The sequence below is a fragment of the Panthera onca genome, chromosome C2 (assembly GCF_046562875.1).
Source record: "Panthera onca isolate mPanOnc1 chromosome C2, mPanOnc1 haplotype 2, whole genome shotgun sequence".
Classification (NCBI taxonomy): domain Eukaryota; kingdom Metazoa; phylum Chordata; class Mammalia; order Carnivora; family Felidae; genus Panthera; species Panthera onca.
This window is the reverse complement of record NC_138347.1, coordinates 21,038,206-21,054,082: the sequence shown is the minus strand read 5'-3', so window position 1 is coordinate 21,054,082 and position 15,877 is coordinate 21,038,206. Positions and strand designations below refer to the sequence as shown.

Genomic DNA, 15,877 nt, shown 5'->3' with positions numbered 1-15,877 from the left:
AGACACAGAATCCAAAGCAGGCTCCCAGTCGTCATCACAGAGCACTACGTGGGACTCGAACTCACAGGACGTGAGATCATGACTCGAGCCAAAGTGGGACGCTTGACAGACTGAGCCATGCAGGCACCCTGCAAATTTATTCACTTTAAATAAAAAATGTGAAAAGTTATACCAGAACAATGAAAGTCTAGAAGACTAGGAAAAATTACTCTTTAAAAATCTACTAAAAGAACATAAGTATTATTTTTTAATTGAGGTAAAATTGTATATAACATTATATATGCTTGAAGTGTACAACATTATACTTTAACATCTGTATACACTGAATAGTGATCACCACCCAAAGTATGGTGGCCATTCATCATCATTCAATTGACCCCCTCATCTATTTTGTCCACTCCCCAGCCACCTTCTCCTCTGGTAATCGTCAATACATTCTCTGTATCAGTGAGTTTGTTTTTGTATTGATTTTTTTCTTCTTCTTTTTTTTTTTTTTAGATTCCATATATGCATGAAACCACACAGTAGTTTCCTTTGTCCACCTGACTTATTTCATGTAGCATAATACACTTAAAGAGCCAAAGAACCAAAAATATTTTTTAATCTTTATTTATTTTTCTGAAAGAGATAGACAGAGACAGAGCACGAGCTGGGGAAGGGCAGAGACAGGGAGGGAGACACAGAACCCAAAGCAGGCTCCAGGCTCTGAGCTGTCAGCACAGAGCCGAATGTGGGGCTCGAACTCCCAAATTGTGAGATCATGACCGGAGTTGAAGTCGGATGCTGAACCGGCTGAGCCACCTAGGCACCCCACAAAAATGTATTTTAAGAAAAACTTTTGTTCGAGTGCAATAACAGCTATCTTCCCAGAAACAAAAGCAGAAAGTCATAACAATAGCCTAAATTAAAGCAAAACTATAATGGAAAAATAGTAAATGAAATAACAATAATTATCCATGATTCAGAGAAAACAAAATTGAGAATATTACTTAAACTTCCCGTGGAACTACTAGAATAAAGAAATCTATGATCAGAGACAAATCTATGACCATATGTCATCAAACATTAAAGGGAATACATTTTGGTATTTACATTACTGGATAACCCCTGAACAATATTCCAATAAAAGCACATTCCAAAGAACAGATAAATTAATACAGACATACTCTTCAATGTATCACTGACTTTGCAGCAAAGTAAGGCAATCCTAGATATGTACCTTGAAAACCACTTGCCTATATGCACAAAGTAACATCACCAACAAACACTTCAACATTTTACATAATAATGATGGAAAACAAATACAGGTTAACACAGGAGAATTGTTAAATAGGACCGGAGAAGCATAAAGCAATGTAAATTTCAGAATGAGATATACAATGCCTTATGAATTTATAGTTTAAAATGTAGGTATGAGAATCAAAAGAATTGAGAGTTGAGCCTCAAGTTTTGAAGATGCCACCTAAGGGAAAAAGAGGCTCAGGGAAAAGGGGGAAAGGGGGAGCAACCATCAGGTGACAGTCCTGGCAAGAAGACTCAGGGTCACGAAGGTGGTGGCAATGCAGTAAAGGTCAGACACATTCTGTGTGAAAACTGTGGGAAAATCATGGAACCCATGGAAAAGTTAAAGTCTGGAATGCAATTCAGTGAAGTAGTTGCATGGTATAGTGAAGACAAAGCCAGGCAAGGGGGTGACTTGGACTGGATGACCAGAGGTTCCATGGTGGAACCATTTCAAGAAAAAGCATTTGCATTGCTGGTAATGGGGCTGGATAAAGCCTGTGTTTACAGACTCTCTGGTGAAAAAAAAATTTGGATGTCATCTTATTATGGTTGAAGGGAAAAATAAAATTTTACTGAACACTGAAAAAAAATAAAATAAAATATATAAAATAAAATAAAATAAAATGTACACAGTGGTGGGGCATCTGAGTGGCTCAGTTGGTTGGGCATTAGAGCCTTGATTTCAGCTCAGGTCATGATCTCACAGTTCTTGAGATCAAGCCCCATGTCGGGCTCTGTGCTGACAGCATGGAGCCTGCTTGGGATTCTCTCTCTCTCCCTTTCTTTCTGCCCCACCCCTGCTCGTGTGTGCTCACTCTCTCTCAAAATAAATGAACTTTAAAAAAAATAATAATGAAATAAAATGCACAGAATGGTGTTATTTAACATTTAATAGTAATATGTAATTAGAAAATAACAAAGATATGCATAAAGATAATATAACCTCAGCACTCGATTTCGATTAATTTTTGAGGATAATGAGAGAGAATATAATTTAAGAGGGTTTGATGAAAGCTTTCAACGTCACATGAAATACTTTATTACTCATCCTTTTTTATCTTAAATATGTTATAATAAAAAACAAAGAATAATAAAAGAAATACAATTAGCATTCAAAGAAAATACAAGTTTCTAATGTATAAAAAAGCAAATATACAAGAATTAAAATGAGAAAAGAACAAGAATATGGGAGAAACCTGTAATAACAGAGAAAATTAACATAATTAATGAGCTTGACCTCTCTGAAAAATCTAAAAGAGGTTATAAATGTATTTATCTGTACATATTTATAATCCTAACAATATTTAAAAACATCTTCTGCATAGAATCTTTTGTGGCCAAGATATATGGAAACCAAAGGGATGCTACTTTTACAGTTCAAAAGAAATGGATTTGAAACGTGGCCAAAAGATCATCTTTTTTTCTTTAAATGCATAAAAGTATTGAGGCCTACTGACAGGAAGTTTTCTTCTCTAAAGTTTGACAAGTATCTGGGCTGAATTTAATTTTTGATTTGTTTGTCTGTGTTCTCCACTAACCACAGGCCATACATGCTCTTGTGCTTTACTTCCTGCCATGCAGTTATCATGAGCTACAACATGAATGTTCCGTTTATGTGTGGTTATAAGAAGATAAAATAAATCTGTTGCATTTAAAGGGAACTTCTGCTTAAATTACATACACCCACGGGCTTAACATACTTCTCTTTCCTTCAGCACAATAATACCCTAAGTTGAATTGTAAAAGCTATCCTTGGACCCTAGAAAAATGCCATTTGTTTAAAGAAACATTTATAGTAAAATGGAAGATTCTACAACTTATCTACTATCACTCTTTTCTTTTCAAATTTGTGTTTAAATTCTAGTTAGTTAACATACAGTGCTATATTAGTTTCAGGAATAGTATCACTTACACACAACACTGATGCTCATCATAACAAGTGCCTTCCTTAATACCCATCACCCATCTAGCCCATCTCCCTCCCACTTTCTTCCATCAACCCTGTTTGTTCTCTAATCTCTAAGAGTCTCCTACAGGCATTTCCCTCTCTCTCCCCCACACCCCCCTATGTTTATCTGTTTTGTTTCTTAAATCCCACATATGAGTGAAATGATATGGCATATGTCTTTCTCTGACATATTTTGCTTAGCATAATACACTCTAGCTCCATCCACCTTGTTGAAAATGACAAGATTTTATTATTTCTTATGGCTGAGTAATATTCCTTTATATATATAATATATATATTATATTAAGTATATAAATATATAAATATATATATAAATATAAATATAAATATATATATTTATATTTATATATATATATATAATATACATCTTTTTCCATTCATTAGTCAGTGGACATTTGGTCTCTCTCCATAGTTTGGCCATTGTTAACGATGCTTGATAATGCTGTTGTAAACATCAGGAAGGTGAATGTACCCCTTGAAATCTATATTTTTATGTCATTTGGGTAAACACCTAATAGTGCAATTGCTGTATCATAGGGTAGTTCTATTTTTAACTTTTTGAGGAATCACCATACTGTTCCCCAGAATTGCTGTACCCGTTTGCATCCCCACCAACAGTGTAAGAGGGTTCCCCTTTCATTGTTAATGAAAATTGAGTGACAGATTTGCTGCATGAAAAGGAAATAGGTTATGATGTGTTATATGTAATCCCAGGATTAACTGTAGTTTACATAGCATTAAACTCTCTGATGATTTTAATGGCTATTTGTATCATTATTATTAATATCATAGCCTCACCCATTACTATTGGTATCATCAGCCCATTCATCTTGGTCACTTTCCTTAAAATACTAACTGCACACATATGATATGAAAAAACATTTGTGGCTTCATGAGAAGAGTTAGAAAACGTAAGGAAACTTGTAAAAGAGTAACTGATACAAGCTGCTTTGTTTTGTTTTGTTTCATTTTTATCCCAGGGCCTTGGAGTTTATCTTAATGGTAGGCAGTTCAAATAGTATGACTAATTTTAATCACAATCTAGTTGAATTGTGACTTTTACTAAAGGTTTTATTTAATATAAAGTGATGCAATATTGAACATCTTATCAAAATAATTAATAGGCATGGGGCACCTAGGTAGCTCAGTGAGTTGAGAGCCCTCTTGCTTTTGGCTCTGGCCACAATCTCACAGTTTACCGGGTCGAGCCTTGCATTGGGTTCCACTGACAGCCTGCAGCCTGCTTGGGATTCTTTCTCCCTCTCTCTGTCCCTCTCCACCTCTCAAAATAAATAAATGGACTTAAAAATAATAATTAACAGGCATGGAAACTGGAATTCAGCCCAGGGTCCTTTAAACTCAGTCCTCACTGGGGCACCTGGGTGGCTCAGTTGGTTGAGTTCCCGACTTCCGCTCAGGTCATGATCTCAGCTCGTGAGTTCAAGCCCCGCGTCGGACTCTGTGCTGAAGGCTCGGAGCCTGGAGCCTGCTTCAGATCCTGTGTCTCCCTCTCTCTCTGCCCCTAACCACTTGCATTCTGTCTGTCTCTCTCAAAAATAAATAAATAAACTCACTCCTCATGGCTACTGTTTATAAGTCATGAATATTTTCATCAGTCCCACTAACAGAACAAAAAACTGTTAAGAATAATTATACTAAAAAATTAATAAGGAGGGTTGGGTGAAATAGTCGAAGGAGAGTGAGAGGTCCAGGGGACCAGGTATGAAATAACTAAGTCACGGAGATAAAAGGTACAGCATAGGGAATATATTGAGTGATACTGTAATAAAGCTATATGGTAACAGACAGTAGCTACACTTGTGGTGAGCACAACATAACATATAGACTTGCCCAATTACTACGTGGTACGCCTAAAACTAATGTAACATGTGTGTCAGCTATATTTCTTTAAAAAAGTTAAGAGGGAGCTGATTCATGTTGCTCTGAGGACCATTTTTGGGATATTGGTAATTGAAATGAGGTCGAAACAAAGCTTATAAAATACGAGCAGTATTCTCATAAGTCATACACTCTAATGGTTAATGATAGCTACTTGTCAGAAAACACTACAAAAAGCTAATCAAAGATACATTTTATTTTTCTGAGGTATGCTTATTTCAGAACAATAAGTGTCTAAGTCTGAATGATCCTAGCATTTCAAGGTTCACAGCTTGTAGAATCAACAACAAAACATCCTTTATTTCAAGCTAAACATAGAGTGACTCCTACAATTTAAGATTAGATATAACAACTGTATTGCAGTGAAACATGTTCTGCACTTTGCTCTGTTAATAAGACACCATCCAAGTTTTGTGGGAGTATGACAGTAGACTAAATAACTCATTGCGAGACACTCCTCTCTAGGGAGTCAATTACCTCAATCACATCGCTTGGTTGTGATGAGAGCACTTAAAACAGGGGTACTGAGATCAACTCATTCCATTTAGTCCATAAAATGATGGCAAGTCATATTTTAAGAGCGGATTTTTGAAGTGGTTCAGTAATGAAACAGAAAAATCTCTAAGCCAAATCACAATCACGCATTTTCTGCAGAAGGTAAACTCCATGTAAAAGAGATGAACATAAGCACGTGTTAAGTACATTAACGGCTTTCATACTTTTAAATACGTCTGTGAATATAACTTGTAGATATTAGAATGCAATGCGGTGGCACTGGAAGTGGTGGAAGGAAAGTGTTTGAAAATAGCTTTAAAAACTCTCTGCACATGATAATGGGTTAAGCAGTGTACAGATTGAGTTCAAGCGAGATGATGTATAGTTTTGAGAAAGCCTGACATAAATCATGCTGTGCTATAAAAGCTAAGCTATAAAAGATTAATCTTCTTAAAACAAAAAAATGGTATGTGTGACTTTTCTGTTTAATACCACTCAAAGTTACCTAGAAAAAGTCTATACTTCTTACGAGAGCTTACGGGGCCCTTATAAGCCCAGCTGGTCAATGTCTCCAGCCTCAGTTCCTGTCTTGCTACCCTGCTTCAGCCACACAGATCTTGTCATTCTAAGTCTTGCTTCCTGGCTTTTGAACATGCTGTTGAACGTGTAAAGAACACTTTTTCATTTCCTTCCCTTGATAGTTTCTCTCTTGAGTCTTCGAAGAATCTTGAGGGCTCTAATTATTATCCACATTCCTAAAGAAACTTCCATCCTTCCTACATATTTCTGTGTGAGTTTCTTTAATGCTTATGTATAGATCTTATTTGAATTTTTTTCATCATTTCTATCTTGGGAAGTGTTATTTCCAGACGAGAAACACATGAAGGCAAGCACTAAACGTGTATTTCTTATAGTAAATAATTTTATTTCTTTTTTTTTATTTAAAAAAAAAAGGTAGCATTGCACATATAAACTAGGCTTCAAGATTACAGTGAATAGTTGCCAAGAGGAATATTCCTGAAGGAGAGATAAACTTAGAGGTCATTGAGGGAGCACAGAGAAGCAAACTTCTTGGGGAGAAGCAGTGAAAGTAGTTTCTTTAATACTTCACAACACCATCTCCCTGTTCCTCGATTCTGCCACCAGGGTTTGTGGGTTGTGAGAAAGCCCACCACCATCACTTTGGGATATCAGTTTTCAGGTAATATGAATAAGAAACATCTCTAGGAAGGAAAGCGCAGGGTCAGTGATCTGGGTTTCAGAGAATAATCATTATTTATCTGCAGGAACAATAAGAAAAGGGAAGAGTTTATTTTTAACTTTCAGAAGTTTTTGTTTTGTTTTGTTTTTAATGAGAGCTAGAGAATATATATGTAAAATTCACTCTTGATCCCCTAAGCCCTAACACATTATTTGCGATAGTGTAAGGACTCCGTGAATATGAGTTGATTTAATGAACAAACATTGACTATACACAACAGTAATGATACTGTGGAGATAGTCTCCTGAGATAGTCCAGTGATTCCTGCCTCCTGTTCATGTCTTTGCATAATTACCACTCCCCTTACGGGCTGAATCTAATGACTTGCTTCTAACTAATAGAATATGACTACTTCCATGTTTAGAAAAGAAGACGAGTGTGTTAACGGACTGCTTTGATTGATTCTGTTGAAGCAAGTAGCCTGTTGAAACAAGATGCCCGTAGGAGCAGCAACTGAAGGTGGCCGCTATCTGGCAGCCAAGAAGCAGCTGATGCCTTCAGTCTAATGCTTCTTGAAGAAATAAAACCTGCCAACAGACACATGGGTGAATTTAAGAGTTGTTTATTCCCCATTCGGGCTTTCCGATGCAATCCCCACCTCCACCCCATCCGTTGATTATCCGCTGGTGAGAGACCTGAAACAGAAGACTCGGTTAAGCCATGTCTGGATTCACGACTCGTGGAAACTGAGATGATAAAAGTGCACAGTTTTTAGCATTCAAGTTTTGAGGTATTTTGACCATCAGAGAATTTGGAAGGGAGCAAGTCTCACTCTAATGCAGAGAAAAGCACAATAGCGAAGGTGCATAGAGAGACGGGGAATGGGAGTGAATGCTGACTGTGTGTGAAAAGATGGCGTAATCTCTCCTTCTGATGTCTTTATGTTATTTGATTGTATTTCTTGGCTTTGGAAGCCAATAACATTTTCTTGTTCTTTTGTTACAGAAATTCCTTTCGTAACCTAATTCCAATACGTTATTATTTACTGAAAGTTAACACTGATGAGGACCATGTACATATTTATATAATGGAAAATATGGGCTATGTTGAAGTAATTAAGGAAAAGAGAGAACCTATGAATATTTGGGATGAGTGATTCTTAAGGGTTAAGATATAACTTCAGAGCAAGTTCAGAAGCAGAAGTTGAATTTAAGGGAAAAAAAGAAGATGATATTGAATAAGCAAAATTCAGAGTGATGAGGGAGTGGCACTCCTTGAGGAGACAAGGAAGTGAGTCTAATTATTTAACTTACAGGATAAATAAAATCAATGCTGTGGTAATTCAGTTGATTAAGCATCACTTTCCATTTTAATGCTCTATGTAGCTCAAATTAGCCATGTATTAGTTGGACTCATTTGCATGCATGGAAAGAAACCTGAAATTCACTTAGCTTAAAAAATAAAGGATTAAGAATTTCTTTAGGAATTTTCCTTAGTAATAAGCAATTTCATTGAAAAAAAGTTGAGGGACAGAGACCACTGTAGCCCAAGGCCTTAATAATCAGGGACTTGTCTCTGATTCTCTTCTCATATTCGTGTGATTCTCGCTAGCTATAGCTTTTCTCCATGGGGCAGGATATATGGCTACCAACACGATAATAATTTTATATTGTATACCTCTGGCACTATCACTGAGAATTTCTGACATACTCAAACTCAAATCAAGAGTCCCATGGAAGGCACTCATCGAACCAGATTGAGTAACATGTACATAATTGGACCAGTCAGTCACACGGTATGAACATGACACTAGGGGTGTCATGGGAATGGAAGACATGAGAGTTCATATATATTTACTCATATTTAGTGTTAGAAATAACATTAAGTGCATGGCAACAAAGGGAAATATTAGATGAATTGGACTTCATCAAAATTTTTAAACTTTTTTATATTAAAGGACACTATCAAGAAAATGAAAGAAACAATCTACAGAATGGGAGAAGATATTTGTAAATCCTATATCTGATAAGGGTTTAATATATAAAATATATAAAGAATTCTGACAACTCAACAAGAAAAAAGCAAACGATCCAAATTAAAAAAAAAAAAAAGGTTAGAATAGACTTTTCTGAGGAAGATTTACTAACAGCCAACAAGCACAAGAAAAGATGTTCAACATCATCAGTCATTCAGAAAGTGCAAATAAAAGTCAGAAAATAACTAGTATAGGGACACCTACGTGGCCCCGTCAGTTAAGCCTCCAACGCTTGGTTTCAGCTCAAGTCGTGATCTTGCTGTTCGTGAGTTGGAACCCCCCCTCCGGCTCCACGCTGACAGCTTAGAGTTTGCTGGGGATTCTCTCTCTCTCTCTCCCTCTCTCTGCACCTTCCCTTCTTGCTCTCTCTCTCTCTCTCTCTCTCTCAAAATAAATAAATAAGCATTTAAAAAAAAGAAAATAACTAGTGTCGACATGGCTGTGAAAAACCAGACCCCTGTACGTTGCTGGTTGGAATGCAGAATTGTGCAGTCACTATAGAAAGCCTCTGGGCAGTTCCTGTAAGAGTTAAACACAGAATTACTACATGACCCTGTAATTCTACTCCTAGATATATGCCTAAAATAATTGAAGACCGGTGTTGAAACGTTTTACAAAAACATTCATAGCAGCAGTAATCACAACAGCAAGAGGTGATATCAAGTCAAATGTCCATCAGCTGCTGAGTGGATAAACAATGGTGGTAAAACCATGCAATTAAACATTATTCAGCCATCAAAGAAATAAAATGCTGCTGGGCTACCACGAGAAGGAGCCTTGAAAACACGCCTAACGAGAGAAGCCACAGAATGTCACATATTGTAGGATTCCATTTACATGAAACTTTTGGAAGAGGTAAACCCCCAGAAACAGAAGGTAGACCAACGGTTTGCAGGAGCAGAGGGGAGGGGAACTGAGTAATGACTGCTTTGTTTCCTTTTGGGATGATGAAAATGTCTTAGAACTAGGTAGAGGTGATGGTTGTGCAATATGGCGAATGTACTAAATGTCATGACATAGTATACTTTCAAATGGTTAATGGATGGAGCACCTGAGTGGCTCAGTTGGTTAAGCATCTGACTCTTGGTGTCTGCTCAGGTCACGATCTCACGGTTCCCAGTTTGCGAGTTCAAGCCCCACCGCAGGATCTGCCTTGACAGTACAGAGCGTACTTAGGATTCTCTCTCTCTCCCCTCTCTCTCTGCTCCTACACCGCTTGCCCTCTCTGTTTCTCAAAATAAGCTTAATAGTAAAATAAAATAAGACAAAATACAGTAAAATATAAAACAAAATAAAATAAGATCATCAATGGATCATTTTATGTTGTGAGAATTTCACCCCAAGAAAAGTTAAAAAAGAAATGTTGTGAGGACCATCTCACACATATGTGTAATAAGAAACATATTCTGGTTTATTCTTTTTTAACTCTTCGATGATTTAAACATAATCTCAATTATCCAGTAAAAGATATATATGCCATGTTTTTGGAATCAAGTAACATGTATGTATTTGTGCATGTGTATACTTTCTGTATTACAGGGTATAGGCATTTCATCTCAATTAAAAAAATCCCATGAAAGAGTAATATTATTCCATTTAATTACACAGTCCCCTGATCATAAACGACTCCCCTAATTCTATTTATCTAAACTTATATTTGGCTGTTCTTAATCACAGGTCAATGGCAAAAAGAAGACAGGTGTATGACTTACGTCCATAGAGCTAGTTTGATACAAAATCTAACGGGATTCTGAAGTTGATTGAAAACAACACTTTTGAAGCAACTGTATCTCTCCTGCTATGCAATGGGCTATGATCTATTGTGGAATGCAGTCTGGATAAACATAAATGTGCTTTTAAAAATTCGGACAATATTTATATTTTAAAGGAATGTTGCATGTTTAAGTAGTCCTTCATGGCTGACAAAAAAAAAAAAAACACAAACAAACAAAAAACAAAACAAACAAGCAATATTTAAAACATTCACTCATTTTTTTCACATTTTGGAAGAAAGGATCTGAGGTAGGATAAAATTTGAAAACTGCTCATATAATGATTCAGTAACCCAGATTATAATTGGCTTATAATACATTTTTTTCTGAATATCAAAAAAAATACTAAGTTGGCTATCACTGAGGAAGGATATTTTCCCCAAAATGAGACACAAATACTGAAGGCAATCACTATAGCTTGCCTTCCAAACTATTTTGAGTTGTATCATTATTAATGAAATGAATAAGCAATATAACTACACTTATGAAAGATATTCACTTATGTTTATGTGTGTGATACTTATATTTTTCAATAGTCTTACCTAGTATTCAACAAAAGTAGAGTAATAACTAGTCTTAAACTAATATGGTCATCTGTTTCTCTCTTTTATACATAAGAAGTGTTTGTATACAGACACACAATATGGTGTGTATGTGTACCTGCAGTTATTGAATTTGAGAGCTAAGAAATTGCATTTTTAAAAATATCCTCATTGTGAAATTTGGTTCCAGAGGGCACCTGGGTGGCTCAGTTGGTTAAGCACCTGACTCTTGGTTTCAGCTCAGGTCATGATCTCATGATTTGTGGGTTCAAGCCCCGCATCCAGCTATGCACTGACAGCGTGGATTCTCTCTCTCCCTCTCTCTCCCTGCCTTTCCTCTGCTTTCTCTGTCTCTCAAAATCAATAAAAACTTAAACAAAAAAAGAAATTTAGTTCCAGGAACAAATCTTATGTGTGATTTTTCAGGCCTGACCCTAGACACTTACAAAGGCTTTACCTTGACGTTCTCCCAGGAGGAAGCTATTTCCCCTCGCCGGACTTGATGTAAAGCTAATGCATCGTTGTCCCTTGAGAAAGTTTCAGTCAATCACTCAGCCCTCTTGGTCAACCTTGCTGTCTGCATATTTCCATTGGTAGCCCAGGCGTCTCCGTTCCTGCCTCCATTTGGTGAGGCCTCTTGTTGTTTTGTTTTTTTAATGTTATATTTTAAAGTTTCAATTTAAATTCCCAGCAGGTAGCATACAGTGTAATATTAATTTCTGGTGCACAGTACAGTAAATCGACATTTCCATACAACATCTGGTGCTCATCACAAGTGCATATCTTAATTTCCATCACATATTTTACTCATCCCCCATCCTCCTCCCCTCTGATAACTTTACTTAAGAGATTGTTTCTTGGTTTGCTTCTCTCTCTCTGCTTTTTTACCCTTGGCTCATTTGTTCCGTTTCTTAAATTCCACATATAAATGTAATCATGTGGTATTTGTCTTTGACTGACTGATTTCACTGAACATAATAATACTTTCTAGCTCTATCCATATAATTGTAAATGGCAAGATTTCATTCTTTTTGATGGCTGAGTAATATTCCATTATATGTATATATCTTCTTTAACCATTCATCAGTTGATGGACATCTGGGCTCTTTCCATAATTGGGCTATCATAAATAATGCTGCTATAAACACTGGAGTACATGTATCCCTTCTAATTAGTATTTTTATATTCTTTTGGTAAATACCCAGCACTACAGTTTCTGGATCATAGGGTAGCTCCATTTTTAACTTTTTGAAGGACCTCCATACTGTTCTTCAGAGTGGCTGAGCCAGTTTGCATTCTCACCAACAGTGCAAGAAGCTTCCATTTTCTCCACATTCTTGCCAGCACCTTGTTTCTTGTGTTTTTTATTTTAGCTATTCTGACAGGTATGACATGGTATTTCATTATAGTTTTGATTTGTATTTCCTTGATGATCCGTGATGTTGAGCATCTTTTTATGTGTCTGAATATCCATATCATCCATATGTCTTCTTTGGAAAAACACTTATTCATGTCTTTTGCCAATTTTTAACTGGATTATTCATTTTTTGAATGTTGAGTTCTGTAAGTCCTTTATTTTTTATACTAACCCTTTATCAGATATGTCATTTGCAAGTATCTTGTTCCATTCCATAGGTTGCCTTTTAGTTTTGTTGATTGTTTCCTTCACTGTGCAGAAGCTTTTTATTTTGATGAAGTGCACATAGTATATTTTTGCTTTTATTTCCCTTGCCTCAGGAGACATATCTAGAAAAAAGTTGCTACAACCAATGTCAAAGAGGTTACTGCCTGTGTTCTCCTGTAGGATTTTTATGGTTGGAGGTCTCCCATTGGGTCTTTAATTCATTTTGAATTTATTTTACTGAATGGTGTAAGAAAGTGTTCCAGTTGCATTCTTTTGCATGTTGCTGTCCAATTTTCCTAACACCATTTGTTGAAGAGACTGTCTTTTTCACATTGGATATTCATCCCTACTTTGTTGAAGATTAGCTGACCATATAGTTGTGGGTTCATTTCTGGGTTTTCTACTCTATGTGCCTACTTTTGTGCCAGTACCATATTGCCTTGATCACTACAGGTTTGCAATGTAACTTGAAGTCTGGAATTGTGATGTCTCCAGCTTTGGTTTTCATATTCAAGGTTGCTTTGGAGCTTATCATTTGTGTATCTGAAGTTTAAAGAAACATTTCATAATATGGTGCAAAAGATGTACATTTTACTAAGTGTTTTGGTAGCAATTAGTCACTGTACCTAAAATTTATGTAATCCACTATAATACAGAAAATACCAAAAATAATTCTCAAATGATCGAAATCATACACAAATAATAATGGAAAACAGTATAAGGGAACAATTTTGACAAAATGAAGATCAGGTATAAAGTTCCAAATGATCTAGGAACTAAAAAGTTAAAACCACATTCCATTAATTAATATGGCAAATGTATCCCTATTTTTTGTTTTAGTATCCTCTTTCATTTTCAGTTTTTCTCTAGGATTAATGATAAATTATAACAGCATGTCATAGACTCTGGGTCTGGAGCTGTTTCTCATCCAGCAAGGGAGCAGACTCAGGATTAAAATGCAACAGAGTCTAATGTCTGGGAGGAGACAAGAGCCCCAAGTAAGGGTCCTTGTTCTGGTTTTTATTAGGATCAGAAGGGTTACAAACATGGTGACGGATGTGCACAAAAAGACAATGAAATCGTGAACATTAACTCACGGGCATGAGGGAAAGGGGGTTGTGAAGAAATTCAGTGTTAGGGTTTGGGTCAATACAAAACAAAACCCTGGGGTGAGTGGTGGGGGAGGGGGAGGCTGTTTACAGCAGATGTGAGCCCCCACCTCTGTTTACCTAAACTTGCCTAGGGGACAACTACCACCTCAGGGTCAACAAGGCACCTTTCTTTTGCTAATTAGCTCCAATCTGGGCAACTTCACTCTGCTGTAGTCTAAAGTCTTTTTTACCTGTTAACCTATTTTGGTCCTTCCTTCATGTGAAAGCAGCTTTCTGCTATTGTACTAGTTGGGGGGGGCGGGAATGGTGGGCTTCTACCCTGAGTACCTAATCTGGTTTACCTACTCTTGGATGCTTACATCCTGAGATTTCCTATTCCTATACCTTTGTCCTATACTGGGGGCCTTTGTCCTGTTTACCTAATTTTGTTCTGAGTTCATCCTGGGGCTTTCTATTTCTTCATGCCTTGTTAGCCCATTGGTACAAATTCAGAGAATTCTTAAGCTTATTCCCCACAACAATACCTATTTTAATGTTTAGTCCTGCAATTACTCAGTTATCAGCAATTAATATCAAAGATAACAGGTGTACTTGGAAAAAATATATTGCTTTTAAACTCAACTATGAATGTGATCATCCTATCCTAAGTGTTTTATTTTTAGTTTATACTTTTATCGTTGATATGTTCCAACAAACACTAAGTAAAATTAGACTTGAATTTCCAAGGCATATAATCTTGAAATTATTGTTTCTCTCATCACATTACTCTATTTTCCCCCTAAACACAAAATATGAAACATCATGTTTAGAATAGTCCTCATAAGTAACTCATTTTGCTTTTATTTTTTTTTCCTTAGGCATAAAACAGGAAGGAAAAATTATAACTAGCATTGTCCTAAGAATATCTTCCACCTGAAAAATGAAATGGTTAAATATTTTTAAAATGAATACAAAAAAAAAAAAACATTTGACTCATAAAAGACTGAAAAACATTCATATATTTGCAACTAATAAGTAATCCTTATTTGGAACACATATAAGAATCAGTGATATTATTATAGGAATTTTCATGATAATCAAAGAAGTTGATAAAATGTTTTATCTTCTGGACAGTAAATAACCAAATGTGTTTTAAGAGTCAGAGAAAGGGAATGGAGTGTGTATAAAATGACTATGAATTGATTATGTACATTTAATGCTAGCCAGCCATTTTGCACTGCTCATTCCAAATGCACTGAATAGTTTTCTTTTATATCAAAAGTAAGAGAAGTTGGCATATCCAGGGAAAAACACAGGGCCCCTGATGATAGCATCCACTGAAAAATAAAAGTTACAATCTGATTCTTTTCATTGTTTTCCTAGGCAGAAATTGGTGCAAGCATCCAAAATCTAAATTTATGGAAAGAACTGGACATAAAATTTTTGAAGTGAAAACATATAAATGGCATAATCCACAGTTATTTGAGGAGGAAAATAAACTGCTATAAACAAGATAGTATTTAGATATACCCACATCATATATCATAATTTTATATTTTTTATTTCTTTTTTTTTAACGTTTATTTTTATTTTTATTTTTGAGACAGAAAGAGACAGAGCATGAACGGGGGAGGGTCAGAGAGAGGGAGACACAGAATCTGAAACAGGCTCCAGGCTCTGAGCTGTCAGCACAGAGCCCGACGCGGGGCTCGAACTCACGGACCGCGAGATCATGACCTGAGCCGAGGTCGGATGCTTAACCGACCGAGCCACCCAGGCGCCCCTATATTTTTTATTTTGTAGCCTGATACTCTATACATAGTTTATTTAAAATACAGAAAGAACTTTCATATTACCATTTTATTTTATCACTGTATTTCACTGAGATACAAATGCAAGGTTTCTTTTTCTGTTTTCAATATTTTAAATATATATATATATATATATATATATATATATATATAT

The 15,877-nt window shown here is 36.1% G+C and overlaps 1 pseudogene; it reads left to right on the top strand.

The window, feature by feature from the left end:
* Positions 1–1,437: 1,437 nt before the first annotated feature.
* Positions 1,438–1,877, top strand: LOC132684356 (peptidyl-prolyl cis-trans isomerase NIMA-interacting 4 pseudogene; annotated as a pseudogene).
* The last annotated feature ends 14,000 nt before the right edge of the window (positions 1,878–15,877 follow it).